This window comes from Hetaerina americana, unplaced genomic scaffold (genome assembly GCF_022747635.1).
Source record: "Hetaerina americana unplaced genomic scaffold, ioHetAmer1.1.p SCAF_110, whole genome shotgun sequence".
In the NCBI taxonomy this organism is placed as follows: Eukaryota; Metazoa; Arthropoda; class Insecta; order Odonata; family Calopterygidae; genus Hetaerina; species Hetaerina americana.
In genome coordinates, this window is record NW_027286182.1 from 377,700 (window position 1) to 396,223 (window position 18,524).

General features: G+C 38.5%; 1 non-coding gene across 1 annotated transcript; it reads left to right on the forward strand.

The window, feature by feature from the left end:
* The first annotated feature begins 13,678 nt into the window (after nucleotides 1–13,678).
* Nucleotides 13,679–13,751, forward strand: TRNAS-GCU (transfer RNA serine (anticodon GCU)). The gene has a single exon. It is a non-coding gene; the product is annotated as a tRNA-Ser (tRNA).
* Nucleotides 13,752–18,524: the final 4,773 nt, after the last annotated feature.

The following is an 18,524-nucleotide window of genomic DNA, read 5'->3' on the forward strand; positions in this document are numbered from 1 at the left end:
GAGACAATGTAATGGACGAGTCGTCTGTTCGGCGGTGGTGTCGCAACTTCAACATGGGGAGGGGGAACACACACGACGATGAGCGTTCGGAGAGACCGTCTGTCATTACAGACCAACTGGTGAGCTCAGTTGACGAATTCGTGAGGAACGATCGGCGCGTCACAATTGATGACATCTGTGAGCATTTTCCCAATGTTTCTCGAACAATTGTTCATGAAATTGTTAAACACCATCTGCATTATGCAAAACTTTGTGCAAGATGGGTCCCTCGCGTATCTCAATGAGCTGGCGGCGAAGGACTATGCAGCAGGAATACAGAAACTTGTCACACGTTATGACAAATGCCTTAATTTGCTTGGAGATTATGTTGAGAAGTAGTTTAAAGTATCCTCTTTCAAATAAAATTTTTTATGTTTGTTAATATTTACTTTTGTCTTTTTATTTCACGAACGGGTACTACTTTCCGGATGACCCTCGTATCACCTCACCTCTCATTTTTTGCATTTTCAATAAAATATAACCTTAAAACTCTCCTCAATGAGCAAAGATATTACTCATTATATTGTTTTAAAATCATGCTAATAATTCTTAAACCTCCATTCACTTTCCTTTCTCCTTATTCAGAGGAAGGTCCTCTCAGTAGGAGTGCAATAAACAAATGATTCCCCAGATTTATTTTTGTATCTTCTTTGTAGGTTTCTATCACAGCTGCTTAAAAACATTTTCTCAATAGTTTCTCGGATATTCGTAGTAGTATGAATTCCTATTATAAAATTCAGCTTAGCTTTTCTCTTTCACGAAAACCAGGTAACCTTTGTTTTGTTTAAATTTATTTTCATCCCATAATTATTGCACTGCATAATTATCCCATTACACTCAGCAATGCATGTAAGCCTTTGGCTCAATGGAAAATTAAAACTGGATCATTCGTAAACCTAACTGATTTTATGACTTCCTCATCAATCTTCATTCTTATCTCCAGTTCTTCTCATCCCTCTTAAATTTTTCCCTCTCAGTTAAGTGGAAAATCACAGGTGATATTGGACATCCATTTAGTACCTCTCTTCCTAATACTGTCCTTTCTGATTTTCCATTCGCCACTCGCACCGGAAGTCTGAGGCATGCGCATGTTGCTGAGAAGCCCTACCTCTCCAATTGCTCCATCCTGCAACACGTTCATAACTTCTACCCAATTAACTCTCTCGAGCGGCGTTTCAATATTTACGAAACAAACAGATACGCCCTGATTTTATTCTATGTTCCTCCTAGTTAATGACCCCATTACTGATGTGGGTATCACGCGTGCCTCTCCCCATTCTTAAACAAAACTGACCATCCTCCAAATAATCATTTGCCCTCCTCTTTATTCTATTTAGCCGTCAGCCACTAAGCTGCGTGTGAAATGAAACATTTCTTTATAGTTTTCACAATTGGCTGTCTTCTTCTTTGAGATTAGAACTAACAATGATCTTCGACGACCTGGTGAAATCTTCCGGCCAAAGTCCTCCCGTATATGGTAGAGTTAAGTCCGTAACTCTTCCTCCAACGTTTTCCTAAACCTTTGAGTTTTTCCACAAAAATTTTATTCATCCTTACGATCTTATTTGTTTTCAATTCTCCAAATTCTCTACTCCTGTCGTCATCAAGTTCGTCTGTATCTAAGTTATCCTCATGTACGCTAATTCTCTTTCTTCGTCTATGATTACTTGCCGAATTATTTGCCTGGGGCATATTTGATAATGTGCACGGATTTGCGCTTTTAGTTACTGACAGTACTTTCACCAGCCAGTATAACACACACTAGCTGTATCCATCCTGTGTGAGATATCCATGTCCTCGCACAACGTCTTCCATCAAGGCGAATGATTTTTACACTCTGAAATTGTTGCATTGAAATGCACATTAGCGGATGACTCCGTTAAAAGTTACTGTTGCGGCATCTCCCGCAGTTTCTTTGGAATTTGTCTTCCATCAATCTTCTTTAGCTCAATTAGTTTCCCGTCTCACTTTATTATTCAAATATTTGTATTTTCTTCTACTGATTCCTTTGTTTGTATTCTTAAATTTCCTTCTCTCGTCTAAATTTGTTTTTTTGTTTTTTTTTCTATTTACCATTCCTATAGTTTTGTTTTAAGTTTTCAATATCTAATTATAGTCCTTTTTTTATAAGTTCCTGTTTTTCTTCTATTATATCATTCTCCCACTCTCATTATTTTCTCTACAGCCCACTTAAACCTTATGGTCCCGTTTAGTGCTATTAATTCCATTTGTTCAACCATCCTCTCTTTATAATCTGACGATACACTTAGTAGTACTTATTACGAATTGAATCCGCATCCTCTCTTAGGAAACTTTGCGAATTAATCATGCTGATTCCAATCTGTATCTAACGGTAATATAGTACGACTAAATATGTATGTATCCCCAGGCATTTTCCATTCATACCTACTCATATTGTGGTGCTTAAACCAAGATTTCGTGATGAGAAAGCCCTGTCTTCTGCTATAATCTTATTATTTCTTCCTGCGATCCTTCCTTGTTCCTAAATCGTAGTCCCATACCTCAATATCATCCCTTCCCTCTTTTACCCTCGAGTTCGAATGCCCAATCACTATCAAATGCTCCCCACCAGGAGTACCTGCAATTTTCTCTTCTAATTGATCGTATATTTTGTCGAGGTCTTCCCCCTTATGATTACTTGTAGATATGTACACCTAAATCGCTCGGTGGCATATAGGGTTGAACAATGACAAATTCCATGGTTTAGCTTTTACTGCAACTAATAGTATTCTATGAGTCACTTACTCTACGCTTATTACGCTTCTTTCTACTTTTTTGTTCGCTAATATTGCAATCTCTCGCCGCCCTTCTCATCCGCTTTATATTACCCTACAACTTTCACTACAATCTTCTCCGCAATCTTTCGATTTCACCTCGCAATGCCCTAAAATATCTATATTTCCTCTCTCCGTTTACCGCTTTATATTTGGCAATGTCTCTGTCCTCAACATTGTCCTGGCATTCCAAATTCCTATGAAAGCTATTATGAGTCTTTTTTGCGGCATCTGTTAATTTCACTTTGCACTAATCTTGTGAGATGACAACCTCATAAGCCTTCCCTCTTCCGCTGCCGGGCACAAACACACTGTCCATAGGGGGAGTCCCGTAGTTGCCAGGACTCATTCTAATAATCCTGTCCATCATCGGTTCATGGGATAATAATTGAGGTGGTTTCCCGTTGCCTTCCTCAGCAGTGATTTTATCGTGACACCATCAATCATTGACTGTCTGGGGTCAGACGCCTTTGTAGCCGCCTCCCTGAGGAACAGACGATGCGCGGGACTACTTTTCGCCTGATTCCTACCCTTAAACCTATCCAGCATGGATTACCCTACCAGGCGCAAATATCATTACTTCCGCCAGCACTACCCTGGGAATCATTAGATCACACAATCCATTCTACCACGTCAAAGTCATAGTACATGTCAAGGGTTTTGTTATATATTAAATGAAATATAATTATTATGTAGCAAATTGAGCCGCTCTTCAAATGTAAATGATTTTATCTTTGCTGCTTTTTTATGTGTAGTTCCTTGTTAAACTGGATCAATTCTTAATAAGGTGTTATCAGGAATCATGTATACAGGAGACGAAAAATGCGTTTATTTGGCAATTTTTCATATCTGTAGCCTTCGTAGCATCTCGTATGATTAACTTTTTCTTCCTAATGGTTTCACTTTTCAGCACTTTTTCATAAAAAAATTTCTCGATCTCTTTAATGAATGATTTTAAGTTAACATCATATGATAAAGGGAAATTGAAATACAAATATTGATTGTGAATATTATGTGCAAGGCACTTATCGTTAATTGAAAAATTATTAATTTTTTTTCGGAAACGAACTTTTCTATTGAATATACTATACTTGTCTGAAAATAAATTCATCAAGTATTAGTGACAGGCAGATATCATCTGACAGTATCATTTGATAATTCCGCATACCTCTATATATTTTGTTGCAGTTAATTAAAACGAAGATCCATGCACGTAATGCTCGGTTAATCCGTGACCAAATTAGGTATCTCGGGTAATAATTTGTCGCTCAACGGATTCCACTGGTTTAAAAGTTAGCAAATACAAGATTTTTGTGCATCATAAGATCAATAAAATCATTTATTTATTTTTGTGAGCTTAAGTTATTATACAGAGCCAGCAGAGGCGTAATTATCTTTGATCGCAGTGCATGCTATTCAGAATATCCATAGAAATTGCTCCCTCTCAATCACCATTGATGGGAAGCCCAATGTTTTAGGGCTATTTAAATTCATTGTATATTTGCTACCTCATTTAAGAAATTTTCAATGCAGTCCTTTTATTTTTTAACGGAATTAGCATCATATGCAGCATCTCCAAAAGACTGTCTATGGAAATCATTAACGAACCTTAGCAGCCTCCTTTCTGTAAGCCGTATATCCCTAGGATCAACTGTGCAGGGATTCCGATCGTAGGCCGCAACCTTCCGATCACTGGAAGAATCGTTGTTTGTATCAACGTACCAAGCAGTTAATCTTTTTAGCGACTGTGATTTAAGCATTTATCAACTTCCGGATGACCTTGTATTTTTAAATTTTGCGCGTTAGGTCACTGAGAATTTCAATTGAACTTCGTTTATTTTTACAAAAGAGGATGTGCCTATGAACTGAAAGTTTTAGAAATGTGTATTGGAGTCTGGTATTAGAATTCTCACGAAATTTCATCCACAGTTTTGTATTTATAATTTAGTATATTCATGAATACAAAGCCACATGAATCAGTAGCGGAAATAATAAACTGGGAACTACGGGTAACCAAATGTGGTGGTTGTGAACCCGAAATGGTCCTTATCATATGCTATTCTATTATGGATGTGCAGTATGAAAAACTGCACCTTCGTTGCTAAATGATGCTGTATTTAGGACTAATTTTGGCCATTATACTTGGATGGATATTAGCGAGTGGAAAGGATTTTAGTGAATAGTGGAAGGATGCAGTAAGAGACCAGTGTCAGCGTTTGTGTATCCCAGTATAAAGTCACCGTTGCGTCCAAAGTTTAACACACCATTCGACGGACAGAGTTTTGCACTTGAAACCTTCCGTACGGCCCGCACATAAGGCGCTATCGGCTATTTAAGTGCAAAGCAGGACATTCACATTCCATTAGTGACCACCGTGTTGCTTCCGTGCTCGTACTCGTTTACTGAAAAAAACAATTTTGACACCCTAATCGCTGGGGCTGGTGAATATGTTCCCTCTGTCTGTGTGAAAACTCTCATTTCAAATGAGTGTAAATAATTCTAATTTTTGTGTACCATGATAGGCTGTTTTAAGTTGATTTATAAGATTTTTTCTAAAAATGTTATTTGAAGTGAACTTGTATTTTTAGTGTACTACCTCATGGTATATATATATATATATATATATATATATATATATATATATATATATAAATATAATATATATATATATATATATGTAGTGCATAATACCACAGTGTCCAATTAATCTTTCTCTTCAGTGATTCGAATAATTCGGAGCCAATAATACTTTCGTTCTCTTTTTTATCTGTGATCCTTTTCAGACAGTTAAATATTTGTATAAATACCCCTAGATAATTTACTTGGGTAACGAATCCAGTGGTGGTAGCAAAGCCTAATCTGAAAATAATGTTTTATCTTGACGTATGACAGGCATACGTTATGTAGCTGCAAATAGCTGAGATACCAAACATGTCTTGCAACTATCGAAATAGGATGTTTACCGATAATTGTCTATGCTAGTGGTGAATTTGGAAGAGAATAGTTTTACGCTTATGGTTGTGCCTTGTTGACCCTAGAAAAAAATGGCAAATATTGTCTACTTACTTATCAAGCTGAATTCTTGACCAAGCGTATTTTTCCCTAAATATTTTCCATTTGGTTTGTATGGGAGGAAATTTAACGTTGATGGAGAAGATGCAATATTAGGTTGGCGAAATCGCTTTAGATCTCGCCCAATTGTGCTTCCAAGTGTAAGCATGCACTGGGGTCACAATTAGACTTTTCGAAAATCGGCGTATTTACTTCCTTTATTAATGCGATAGTCATACGACTGCAGATAGCGACCGTGTGACAGAACGGGATTTGATGCAGTTGGTATTTATTTCAATGCAGAAGAAACGTCGAATCATCGCCAGAATCTGCATGGTTTTATTTTTGTCCAAAGATGAGTTATTGTAACTTTGGTCTTTCAGAATATGATGGTACATTAATAAAATAAACATTTCTTGCATTTCAACTCGTTTGCAACCACAAGCGAGCAAGAGCAAGGATTAAATAAGGTTTTTTATTCCTTGCTCTTAGTAAAGTTTGTATGCGTTCATAGGATAACTCACTTCAGTCAATAACAATCTTCTTTTAAAATTAATTAACGTGAATTTATTTTCAAATATATAATAATCATGTGATATGCTTAAGGAAGAAAAGTAAATTAGTAATCGTTAAGTGCACGAGCTCTTTGGAGACTGACGTTGATAAGTAATAGTTTTACCCAAAATCGAAAAGCATCGATTCAGTTTTTTACTACTATAGGAAACTTCGTAGAATAGCAAATAACAGGAACAAGTAGGGAAAGGTTGGACCAACTAAAGCAGTTTGCAAAGGGAGAAAAACAAAATTTACAAGCTTTAATTAGTGCTTTGTTAAAAACAAGTAAAAATTAATTTGTCCATTTTAAGTTTAAACGGAGGCAGTCACCCAGCTGACCTCGCATCGTAATATTATTTTGGTAATTTTATGCGGATATTAATGTTGCTGTATTTTATACTTGTGAGGAGTTCGTGACGTCTTTGCCAAAATTTAAAGTAATGCTCTTATTTATGATTCGACTACTAAAATGGAAGCAGTTTTAGGGATAAGTAATTTAAAAATTAAAAATTGACTACAATTTTCCCTGTCGTATCCATCTTATTTTCGCATAAATATTTAATTAATATTCATTATAAACCGCCCAAAAAGATGGTGCGGTGTCAATTATTGTGACTTATTCGATCAAAGCTCCGGCTATAATTTAAAATTTCTAATTAGTAAAATTTCATTTGAAATAGTTTCATTTTGTCTGGCAAGAGTCTTTCAACTTTAATCACCGATGTGAAGATAAGCGGCGGTAACGTATTGATCTGCTGATTGGTTCAATTAATCTGTAAGGGGAGTTGATTATTCATTTGCTTAAAAAAAGGCCTGAATTAGCCGCAAAAAATTTCCATTAAAACTTCGTCGGGAATGGAATTCCATATCAAGGGATTAAATTCATCAACTTAGTCAGTTACTAACCATTCCCATCTACCGCTTCCGTTTGAGAATTGGTCTAGCAGCAATGTTCACGGACAAGTCCATGGAGAGAATCGATCTCCATTCTTTTACCATCCCCGAAGATGAGTAGTAATGAGTTTATCGAGATGAAGGGAGTTGGAAAAATCTCTCTAGCTTTAGGCATTTTTCCCTAATAATTTTCTGAGAAGAGAAGCCAATAACTTCTCCATCTTATCATCCCCACCCCCGAATTTGAAGGGCGTGAGTTGCAGAAGGAAGAATTAAGAGGGCTCCCTTCATCTCTCTCTCTCTCTCATTATCAACTCTCAAGATGGATGAAAACGTCTTTAATCATCGTTCTTCTCCCATTGCCTTACTTTTATGCCTCCTGGTTAATGAGAAAAAGGGTTTCCGGATCTTTAAGGGATGGGGCTAGCGTGAGGTGGATGAATTGAGAAAGTAGAGTGATGGGCGCAAGAATAAAATGAATTGAGGGAAAGGGGCGTCTGTGGAAGGCAACTAGGTCTCTGTGTGTCTGTATATGCACGCGCAGAGATTCAGGAGAGACAGCAGCTTCTAGCGTGTGAAATGTATCTTTAAATGTACGTATTCAATGTTTTTAAAATTCAAGAAAATCATAACTAGACAGAAAAATTATGCCACTACAATTTGACGCTTGTCTAACCCTTTGCTCGTTTTTATTCTTCATTCAACGTACTAAATATTGATATTCCCAACTGTTTTTTAAATCTTTAAGCATTAATCTGTTACTTTGCTTTAAATAAAACATTTTACGAGGAGTATATAGGAGGGATGATGAAAATCTTAAAATTATTATTGAGGAAAATGTATTTCATTCAGTTATACCTTTCTTATTCCAGTAGTAAAGACTGCAAAACTACGACCAATCTCTAGCTTTCGCGTGCGTTTTTGTAGAAAACGACAATGTATCGATGAAATACCAATATTTCGTATCCCAAGCAGCTGATTTTGCAATTATCGCTGGTGTAATCGAATTAAGGATCTAAATAAACAGCATTTCTATTGTGTTTTGTGCTGACTCGCGTAGAGGGCTGTTGGTAAACCCTAGTGTAGTCAACCCGAAGGTAGAGTATGTCAGGGGGTCGGTTTAGTTCGTGATATCCAATGGCACCTCCTCAGTTCGTATCCGGGGAACACCGGTTAGTGTTAGCGCTAGATAGTAAGGCTCAGCGATGGACTCATGAAGCTTCCACATCAACTTAGTCTTCCTATTCAATTTTCAAAAATCTGTTCATACATTTATTGGCCGTTGTTAATGTGAAATTTTCTCGTTTATAGATTTATTCATAAGATTTTATCACGTTTAAAAATTATATAGCGGGATACGTTGAATAGACAGGAATAAAGGTTTATAAAATTGTCTTATTACCGTAATAGGAAGTAATATTGAGAATTATGATTGATCTAAATTCCTTTCCAGTGCGTGTTATGGGAGCAAAATTGACGCGGGCACCGAGGATAATTTAAAACAAATGCAGTCATGACGGTAGAGCGATATTTTATCTTCAGTTAGGCATTCTCTTGTAATATGCGTGAAGTTTAAAGTCTATTTGGAAACAATAGGTTTATAGTGACAGTTGCTCAAGAGATAAAAAGAAATTCGAGGAATATCTCTCCCCAAAATATTTACTTAGGGAAGACAGGAGTCGTGTTCGAGGGATTTGGTTTCCTGAACCTTCACCTTTCTTTGGTTTCGTCCTGACTCGACTAATTACGTTTTGAGGTTCTGAATAGTTATCTGGATAAATATGTAATGCCCCTTAGCGACCGACACCCAATAATTATATTGAAATTGGTTAGGATTGGGAATGATAAGAAAATGCCTTCAAATTTACACTAATTTTAATGCAAATCAAAGTAAATATCCTTATTTTACAAAACAGCAGTTCATGGGGATTAAAGAGGATCTTTTCATGCTCGAATGTTTCTCTTGCATGAGCAGCTAGAGGGGAATGTTTCACTACGCTACCTAGTGTCTTAACTCGGGGAATAAGAGATGGTATTTTTTCTTCCCACGAAAGATTCAGCTATATATTCACTCTGAATATAGGATTTGACATTTTAGTGCATTCCCGTATTTCAGGCTTTTTTCCCATAAATTATTTTGTTTTCAATGCGATATAACACTTGGCGTTGCCTTCTTGTATGCCACAAACTTACTGTTGGAGTATACCTAAATGTAATGCGATTTTCTTTGGATTTATGACCACAGTCCTACATTAGACCTTTTTCGAGAGAATTGCTTCGTACGATTATGGCTAAAATTGGTGGCCTGCTTCGGATGTTTGGTTTAAATTAGTAAGTAAATAGGAGCGAGTGCTGAAGATAAATTTATCACGATGCGTTTATATTTTATAAGCAGCTATCATTAGATGGATTAGTCATGTATTATTCCTTCTTCCCTTAGATTTAAATTGAGCGGTGAATGGTGATGATTTTTACGTGCCAATTATATTTACAACTTATAAACAGGAGGTGTCTCTATGTTCTAAAAAGAGAAATTAAGAAGAAAAATTTATTGCAGTAACCCCAATTTATAGTGACGCGTGTGATAGCAAAAAATAAGTGACGTATATAGAAAAAAGTAGGCAGAAAAAAGATGAACTACCTATTAATGACTTGGAAAGAATTAGAGAGACTGATCATTATTTTTAAAGAGGCACGGTAAAGATCGGTTGGTAAATGAGTTGGAGAGCAGTGAAAGCGGATTAATTTTATGGTAAAGTTTATTCAACGGCGGTTAGAGGTGGCTTAAGAGTGAACGTCAGGTGAACAATAAACGAACTGGGCTCTGCCATAAAAGATGATGAATTTACCGGGCATATCGTGATATTACTCTAAAACCAGTGATATAAACCAATATAGGACAGTTAGGACGGTCAGTTATGGCGTTCTGTGAATAAATGGACAGCGCCATTAATTAAATTTCGTTTGAATAGAGCACGTGCAAAGAGAATTGAAAGGAATGAGAAAAACCTGAGGGAGAAGAGAGTATACTGCAGGGAAAAATCTAGGCATGTGACATAGGTGGATGTCTCGCTAGTGAGAAGGGCAAGGACCAGTGAAGAGGCGGGGTCGGAGCTAGAAGGGGTTTGACTCAGTCATTGCGCTCCTGAGTACGTGGAGTGGAGCAAGGGGAGACGCAAGTACGGCGATCCCTAAAGAGAGCTTGCTTGGCAGCGTATGAGGGCAAGCGGCGGACACGGGGTGATAAGGAAGAGAGGGAAGAGATTTCTCGTGGGGGTTCAACCGACAAGAAGTCTTAATGGTGGAGGTGGACGGCAGCAAGACGAGGGAGGCAAACTGAGGAATTTTCGGGACTGGAGAGGAAAGAGCGAAATCTTTCCTCCCATGTGCATTTGTCAGAACTAGAGTTACCATCCCCCTCTCCCTCTTCCCAAAAGCCAATGAGATTCCATTCGCAAATGATGCCAAGTGTTTGTTACTTCATGGAAACGTTTTATATTCATTATGATAAATGAATATACCACTGGAAGAATTTCCTCACAAATGTTTTTAGCGGGCCATGATTTTTACACCATTATAGACTTAGATGATGGGACACGGTGCCATGTCATGGTCAGTTAATAAAAGAAGTGTGGGTATTACCAATTGACTTTAATTTACCATAACATCCCATTCACACGAACCAAATACGATGCTAACGCAGAAGTAGATACCTTCACGGTATAGAGGCGATTGGAATTGATGCATGTTATTGTTCGCACGGGGCAAAACAATTAAGATATATCTCAAAATCCAAGGTATTTCATACATTTAATTAATGTTAGACTCCCGATTAAGGTGTGTTGGATGGACACGTAGACTGATCATCGATACATTTTTGAAGACTCGAAAGTTAACGCCTTACAATAAAATAAACCCATCTCCAAGTCCAAATTCTTTCTCTCTGCCTTCATTAATTCAAAATATAACTGTTCTCACCCCCTTACCTTGCTTGCCTAACGCCCTCTCCTCGATCACAATCTTAAAAATTCCATCGTCAATCAAAATGCTCAGCATCCATTTATGTTGCCTTCTTTGAGTTTCTCTGAAAAACCGTTCTCTTGTACTATTCCCAGTCTTTTCTCGTTTTCTTTTCCTTTCATTTTTGTTTTACCATCTGTCTTACACCCAAATCTCTAAAGCCAATTTCCTCGTCATCTTGTCTCAATGACCTATTTTCCACGCCGTACAAATTTATCTGCCGTATCAAAGATTTAACTAAATTCTTAACATTTTTACTCTAAATCCGTGCAACCCTCTCTTCCTTTCATCATACAAATCCATCTTATTTTATTTTCTCTCAGGATCACGCTTTCCTCTCTCTCTCTTTGCAGGCTATGACTTACTATCACTCCAAATGTCCTACATTCTTGTATTTTTTTATTTTACAAACCCTTTTTTATGTGAACTCATTGTGGTGAGAATAAATATACCCTAGTGAGGTACTTCGGATTTTGATTAGGCGTTAGAACTCTTATTATTATTTGTGGGAACTAAAATATAATTAACAAAAAATATGGATGATAACACAGTCCAAGTGTGAGCAAATGACTAGATGAGTGACGCCAAAGGCTGAGATATCCGTCAGTGAGACCACGTCTGTTTGCTTATCAAGCATAAGTAATAAAGAAAATCGAAAAATAATGCCAAATACTTACTCTTAATAAAAAGTAATGCTAGGAATTCATGTATTTTCCTCAAATGAAAATTTGCAAATACATATACAAGCGCACGACGGTCTGTTGCGTAACCAAATTACACCACATTTAGGATAGATTTTAATGAAATATAGAAAAAATACAGTGCAGTGATTGCAACCCATTCTCTCCGTTATAAGAGAGACATGGTTGTACACTGGTTAGGCTCTGGTGAATAGGCCAGTTTTCCTTCGAAATAAAGTTCAAGATGCCTTTGCCGATGTATTTTACTCCCGGTGTGTATTTAAAATGTTTTTTATCTCTCGCTACAATTTCTCACCTTTCCAAGTCCCTCCTGAAAATGGTCCGACCAATTTTTCTTCGTTTATATCATTATTAATATTAGTGAAGGATTATTAGATATATCATTGAGGGTCTCCCTTAATCAAAGCTTATAGCGTGACAAAATGAGCCAATTTCCTACTCACTTTATTCATTTAAAATGTCCATTTTCTTTATGGGTCATTAAACAATCCTCCCTCATTTTAGATTTAAATTGGCCATTCCAAAACTTAAGTAAGTGCCTAGTTTGTTCTGTGTTTATATTTTAGCAACAAAACCGTGCTTTATAGATATTTTATGCATATAATAAAGGGATTTGGGAATGAAAATAGGTGTAAATCTTTTCTTCGCTGCACTATTTTTGTATGGTCGGAAGAACAGTTTTTTTATTCAGAACCTCATGAAATATATAAAGTTAAATGCCTGAACTAAGGTATCATTTGGTGAGACACCAAGCTTGTGATTTGTCATATTCGGTCGATTTCCTGGGCTGAGAAAGTCCCAAAAAGATTCCCCTTTAGGGCTGCGTGCGGTTTGCCATCGTGTCTGCCGTAATTGCTTGTTTGCTGAACTCATCTGAGCTACTATATTGTCATTTCCATATATTAATATAGCCATCAAGTCGCGGCTCTCCTACCTTTTCGGAGCAAACTCGTATATTTGATTCCGAAGTGGAGTTTAAATCCCTCCATGGATCGTGTTACTCAGCTGTAATCCAGCGGAACACTCTTGGCAACTTGACCCTTCGTGACTTTTCAAAAAGACCTCTCCTCGGATTTTGTAATATGATTCATGCAAATTAACTTTGGAATACCAAAAGGCATCAATTAGGGTGATTGGTTGCGAACGGTAAATATTTTGTCATTATTTTCGATAAACACATCATTAACAAAAATGACTGCGCCCGCATGACCTCCATCTTTCGGAATACCGTGCTGAATTAATGCAATTGGTGTTTGTTTCCCAATAATTCAATGCATTTTTGCTGGATTCTACGAGTCATAAAATTGATAATTTCTTTTTTTTCTATGATATTTCATATCTGTCAATACTTTCAGATATTGTTATGTCAGGAATAAAAGAATCGGTAATTCTTTTTCTACGTTTTGATTTCATTTTTGCCTAATTAGACCCGGTTTGAAGGTAAAAAGTGCAACCATAGGACGCGTTTCCATTTTAAAAATAGTGTAAGCGCCGTCAATGTAAAAAGAAAACTTGACGTCAACACATTGCAAAAATCAGGTATTTTTGTAAGTTATCTTTTTGGACCGTTAGAAATATTAATCTTTGTTCGGCAGTTGTGCGATGATACAACTCTATACGTGGGTCTTGGTAGTTCAGTGGGTAGAGCGTTGGACTGCTGACCAGAGGGTCCCGGGTTCGATTCCCGGGCAAGGCACTCTGGGCACCTGCAGCTCCACCCAAGCTTAAGTGATTTTTCGGGTTCCAGATCTTCCTGGGAAACCGTAACCGGCACAGGGAAAGGAACTGGCCCCCCTACCCTGATGTGTGAATTTTCACACGCCGTATAGGGCTTAGTACTGGGTGATCTCTGCCATCACATATTACACCGACCTTCGGTTTGATTACTGTGTTTATGGTTTTTATAACTCTGTACTCATGTAATTCCATGTTTTTTTCTGGACAGGTTTCAAGCGATCACTTATTTAATTATATTTTCCCGAAATAAAAATGCCTATGCAATGCACAAGCCTAGCAATCGGTGAAAAACCAGGGTTTTAGGGAAAAACCATCTCAGTCCATGGGAACTAATTTTCTAAGAAAACAAAATTTTTCTATTAACTGATTTAGTTAAAGGGATATTTACTGCTGTCTTGTCTCACGCGCTCCCACATTTTCTTTTCCCTTCAAAAATTCTAGAAGACTCTTCGAATGGCTTCAAAACCAAGCTCTATGCTTGTGTCCGCGTGTGAATAAGAAGCGATGCAAAAGATAAAATAGGGAATATAGTTTCTTCAAAATATTTAATCGACTCTTAATTCGTGATGAGCGTTCATCTATGATCTCTGTAAAAAATTTTAAATGCTAAATATTTTCTACAATATCCATTAATCTTAATGCAAAATGAGAAGACGAGTTGGATGGTTTTTGGAACATGTGAATGGAGTTAAATGCAACAATGTCAGAGTGTAAAATCATTCGCCTTGACCGGTATTCGAACCCGGATCCGTCAATGTCCGGTCGAGTGCTATAGCCGGTTAAGCTCTCGAGGCGTCCTCTTAGACTCTGAAATTTTGGGGCTTTTAAAGGAACAAGATGTTGTGACGAAATACCGTACATATAATGTCACAGGCATTCGTAGTCGTGCGCAACGCGCCACAGCCCACGAGGCTAAAGCCAACTATTAAATACTTAGGCTGTTTATACCCTGCCAAATTCCAAAGAAACTGCGGGAGATGCCACAACAGTAACTTTTTATGGAGTCATCCGCTAACGTGCAATTCAATGCAACATTTTCAGAGTGTAAAAATCATTCGCCTTGACCGGGATTCGAATCTGGGTTCGAATCCCGGTCAAGGCGAATGATTTTTACCCTGTGAAATTGTTGCATTGAAATGCATTTTGGCGGATGACTCCGTTAAAAGTTACTGTTGCGGCATCTCCCACAGTTTCTTTGGAGTATGTGAATGGAGAATAATTGAGAGCATAACATCATCGGAAAGAAAGATAGAAACTAGAGAAGTAAAGAAATAAAGTACAGAAATGCGGATGGTTGTTTTGTGAGAGAGTTGAAGAAGGCCGGAAAGGTTGATAATGTGGAGAAGATACGGCGATATAGTGACATTGTGAGTACAGTGGCAGAGAGAAAAATATTGGCTTTAAGATAGGACAAAAAAATAAAAATAACAGAGTTTTGGACGGCGTAGAAAGGGGTAGAAGACTAATATATATAGATAAATAATATGGAAAGTGAAGAAAAATCACAGAACTTGAATAAATATCACAAATAATTTTACAGCATATGCAACGTAAACAGACTGATTAAGGTTGACATATGAATTTACGTAAAAATACAGCAATGGAGTCAATCATCAAAATACTCTTTACTTACTTTAGTTAAAAACTTAGTTTTAAAATAAAAAATACATGATGTATGAATGTAATACCACGATGAAAAATTTAACAACAAACTGCTCCAATGCAAATAGTATTAACAAATCAACTATTCCAGCATAAATACAAAGTTTCGTGTGTTATCTATATTATATATGGTATGTTACAGGAAGTTGCTGGAGAAAATCGAAAGAATACTAAAAGTGGGTGGAGAAGACATTAAATGGTGTCATGTATGTTCAAGGAGGTGATCGAAGGAAGAATGTTGTGTAGTGGTGTGGAGGATGGAAGAAAATTTGGTTTATAAACAGCATGAAGTACGAAGGCACAATGTATAAATAGTATAAGTTAAGAAGAAACGAAGGGCGGAATGGTGTAGAGGGAGCAAGATATCGCAGTTAGTAGAAGATAATATGCGTAAGGGACCGTCCAAATTGGAGAAATTAGTACCCTTCCAAACACTGACTTTAAATAGATAGAATACCTTAAATGAATGAATGAACGATTAAACGGGGTTGTTCATCGCTCTGTTAAAAATAGTTTCATGTAATGAATTCAAAAAGTGAGTTAAAACTTGCGGAAAGTCCAATATTCTCGTCAAATCACGCTTGCGACGTGGTCTGAATTTCAATAGTTCGTCCCCAAGGCTTCTGGTACATTGGGACACGGAGCGGAAGGGTGCACTCTGGGAAAATTGGAGGAAGGTTGGCGACGAATTTCCTTGCGTGGCGACGAATTTACTTACGTGACCCGACAGTGCTGACGATGAAAGTTTAATGAGGAAAAGCGCAAACTGCGCGCGGCGTGGACGACCTGCGAGCTCCTCGGCACTCTTCGGCCCTAGGGGGCGAAAGGTGGTGAAATATTTCCTCACGCTCGCGGACGGGCGCCCTTCTAGGGTGCACGTGTTCCTTGCGAAATCATTCCTGTCTCCTTGCTCTGAGAGCCTTATGATTTTCAATATTGATGATGTCGGTCACTTTTCAGCCTTCCCTGGCTGGGGTAGTCCCTTAACAGACCAAAGGCGAACACCCATCGCATATACACCTCTTACCGAGGTCTGCCGAGGTCACTCGCCCGTGTCTCAGGGAGAAGGAATTATGAGTCGAGTGGTTGAACCGCTGTTATGTATCAGTTTGGGTTCCCGAGACTCACAGATCAGCACGGCGAGAAAGAAGAGTGGTTGTCATCCTTTCGAGTGACAACGCGTCTGCAGCTCTTCAACGTTTTCATTTGCGCCGCCGAGTCGCGAAGTCTCATTTACCCATTCGCATAATTCCGCCATACCGCACGTAGGCGGCCCATGACGTGTTACTTAATGTATTCACCGAATAATGGTGGAACGAAATCATGCAAAACCAAAACCATAGCTCAATAAAAATATGAGGATGGTTGGCAATCACCCCCCCCCCCATACCGCGAACTGGGACAAATATTTACAATAATAGCATTACTGTTGCACTTATTTTCAATGAGTAAAAATTTTGAACCATATATTTATTAATATATAGGGTGTATTAGCCTATTGGATAAAGTATTCGGCTACCAACCAGAGGACCCCGGCTACAATACTATGCAATGCCATTGGAAAAACTCATATAAACATTCAAACGATGTGATTTATTAGTTAATACGTGAGATTCGTGAGATTCTTGAAAAATACGTGAGATTATTATCCTTGTACAGAGTAAGAAACTTACCCCTATCCTGAATGAGTGAAATACACACTCCATAGCTAGAGGTAAGCTCTACCCTCACCCAGCAAAATCGACGTTTGGATTGATTATTGTGATAGTCCAAATGTACCGTATATCCTCTGTAGACTTGTTAATGATGTCCTTCAGTACGTAATATAATTCTCATACTAAGAAATAAACATAGTAACGTACGTAAAGATTTCCAAAAGTGTCGGATAATTTTTGTGACCTTTAATAATCGAAGAGTAAGGGAAAGTAGTAAAATTGAAACGGTCCTTAGCATCGATGGTGGCATGTATGGTCGCACCATGTCAGTTAACCATGGTGTATCCCCCACCGTATTGACTCGGGGACTTGGGGACGGAAATTTATCATCGCCGTTGCGACACCATAATTTTTCTGAAAATCGAAACGCCCCTGCTCCCCTCGCCTAACTCTTCTCCCGGTTGGGTGCTATCGCCTCATCTGCGGCGCTTTGGCGCCGCGGGAACAATGTCGAGAGTCTTTTTTTTTTAACTTTGGCGAAACCCCGTGCACTTCATGTCCGGAGGCGCAAAATGAAAATCAAAGACCCCATTGGAAGAGGGTAAGTGGATTGTTGCGGGGTAGAGTTTGGGAAATGGGGTAGGGCGAGAGGAGGGGGCGGGAAAGTGTGCGGTAGGAAGAAAAAAAGTTCAGCCCTGGAAACAAGGGGAAGAGCGGTCCTCCTGGACTCAATGGGTTTGAGGGGGGGAGTGGCTGATGGTAGCGGTGGAGGGAGGAAAGCTGAGGGTTTTGGGGTCGGTGGAAGTAGAGTCGGGACGTGAGCGGACGGAAGGCTGGGTTCGGCGGTAGGGTGTAAAGGGGGATTCTCGAGGGGGTGGAGGAGGTAAAGGGTGTTGGGAGGCGGAATAGCGCAGAGGGGAGGAGAGAAGGGCCTAATGATTACGGCGGCGCTTCCCACGGCGGAGAAGTGTGCCTTTTGTTCTCGCCGAGGTGGCTAAGGTGCCGTCGTGGAAGGCTCCTACGGTGCCAAAAGGCCGGCCAATTTTCCGTGCACCGGGACGAAAACAAGGCGGTCGAGGTCGCTTCTCAACTTCCGCTCTACCCGTCTCCCCGTCCATTCCATTGTGCAATTTCGTCGAGCCATTTTATTTTTATTGTTTCTTTAATTTCAACTTGCAACCCTGTTCTAAGTTAAGAAATATGTCATCCAGTCTTCCCTGCTGATGATAGTATACTAAAAGGTGATTGGCTAGAAAAAATTGAAAAGTTTTGCTTTTTATATGAAGATAGTGCGGGATAATTCTCAAAATATTGCATTTCACCCAGACAAATGCCATATTCACCTCCTTATCGTTGATTAGGCTCAGAAGTTATACATTTAGAAATCTTTCCAAACGTTGGGGAGGGGGATTTAA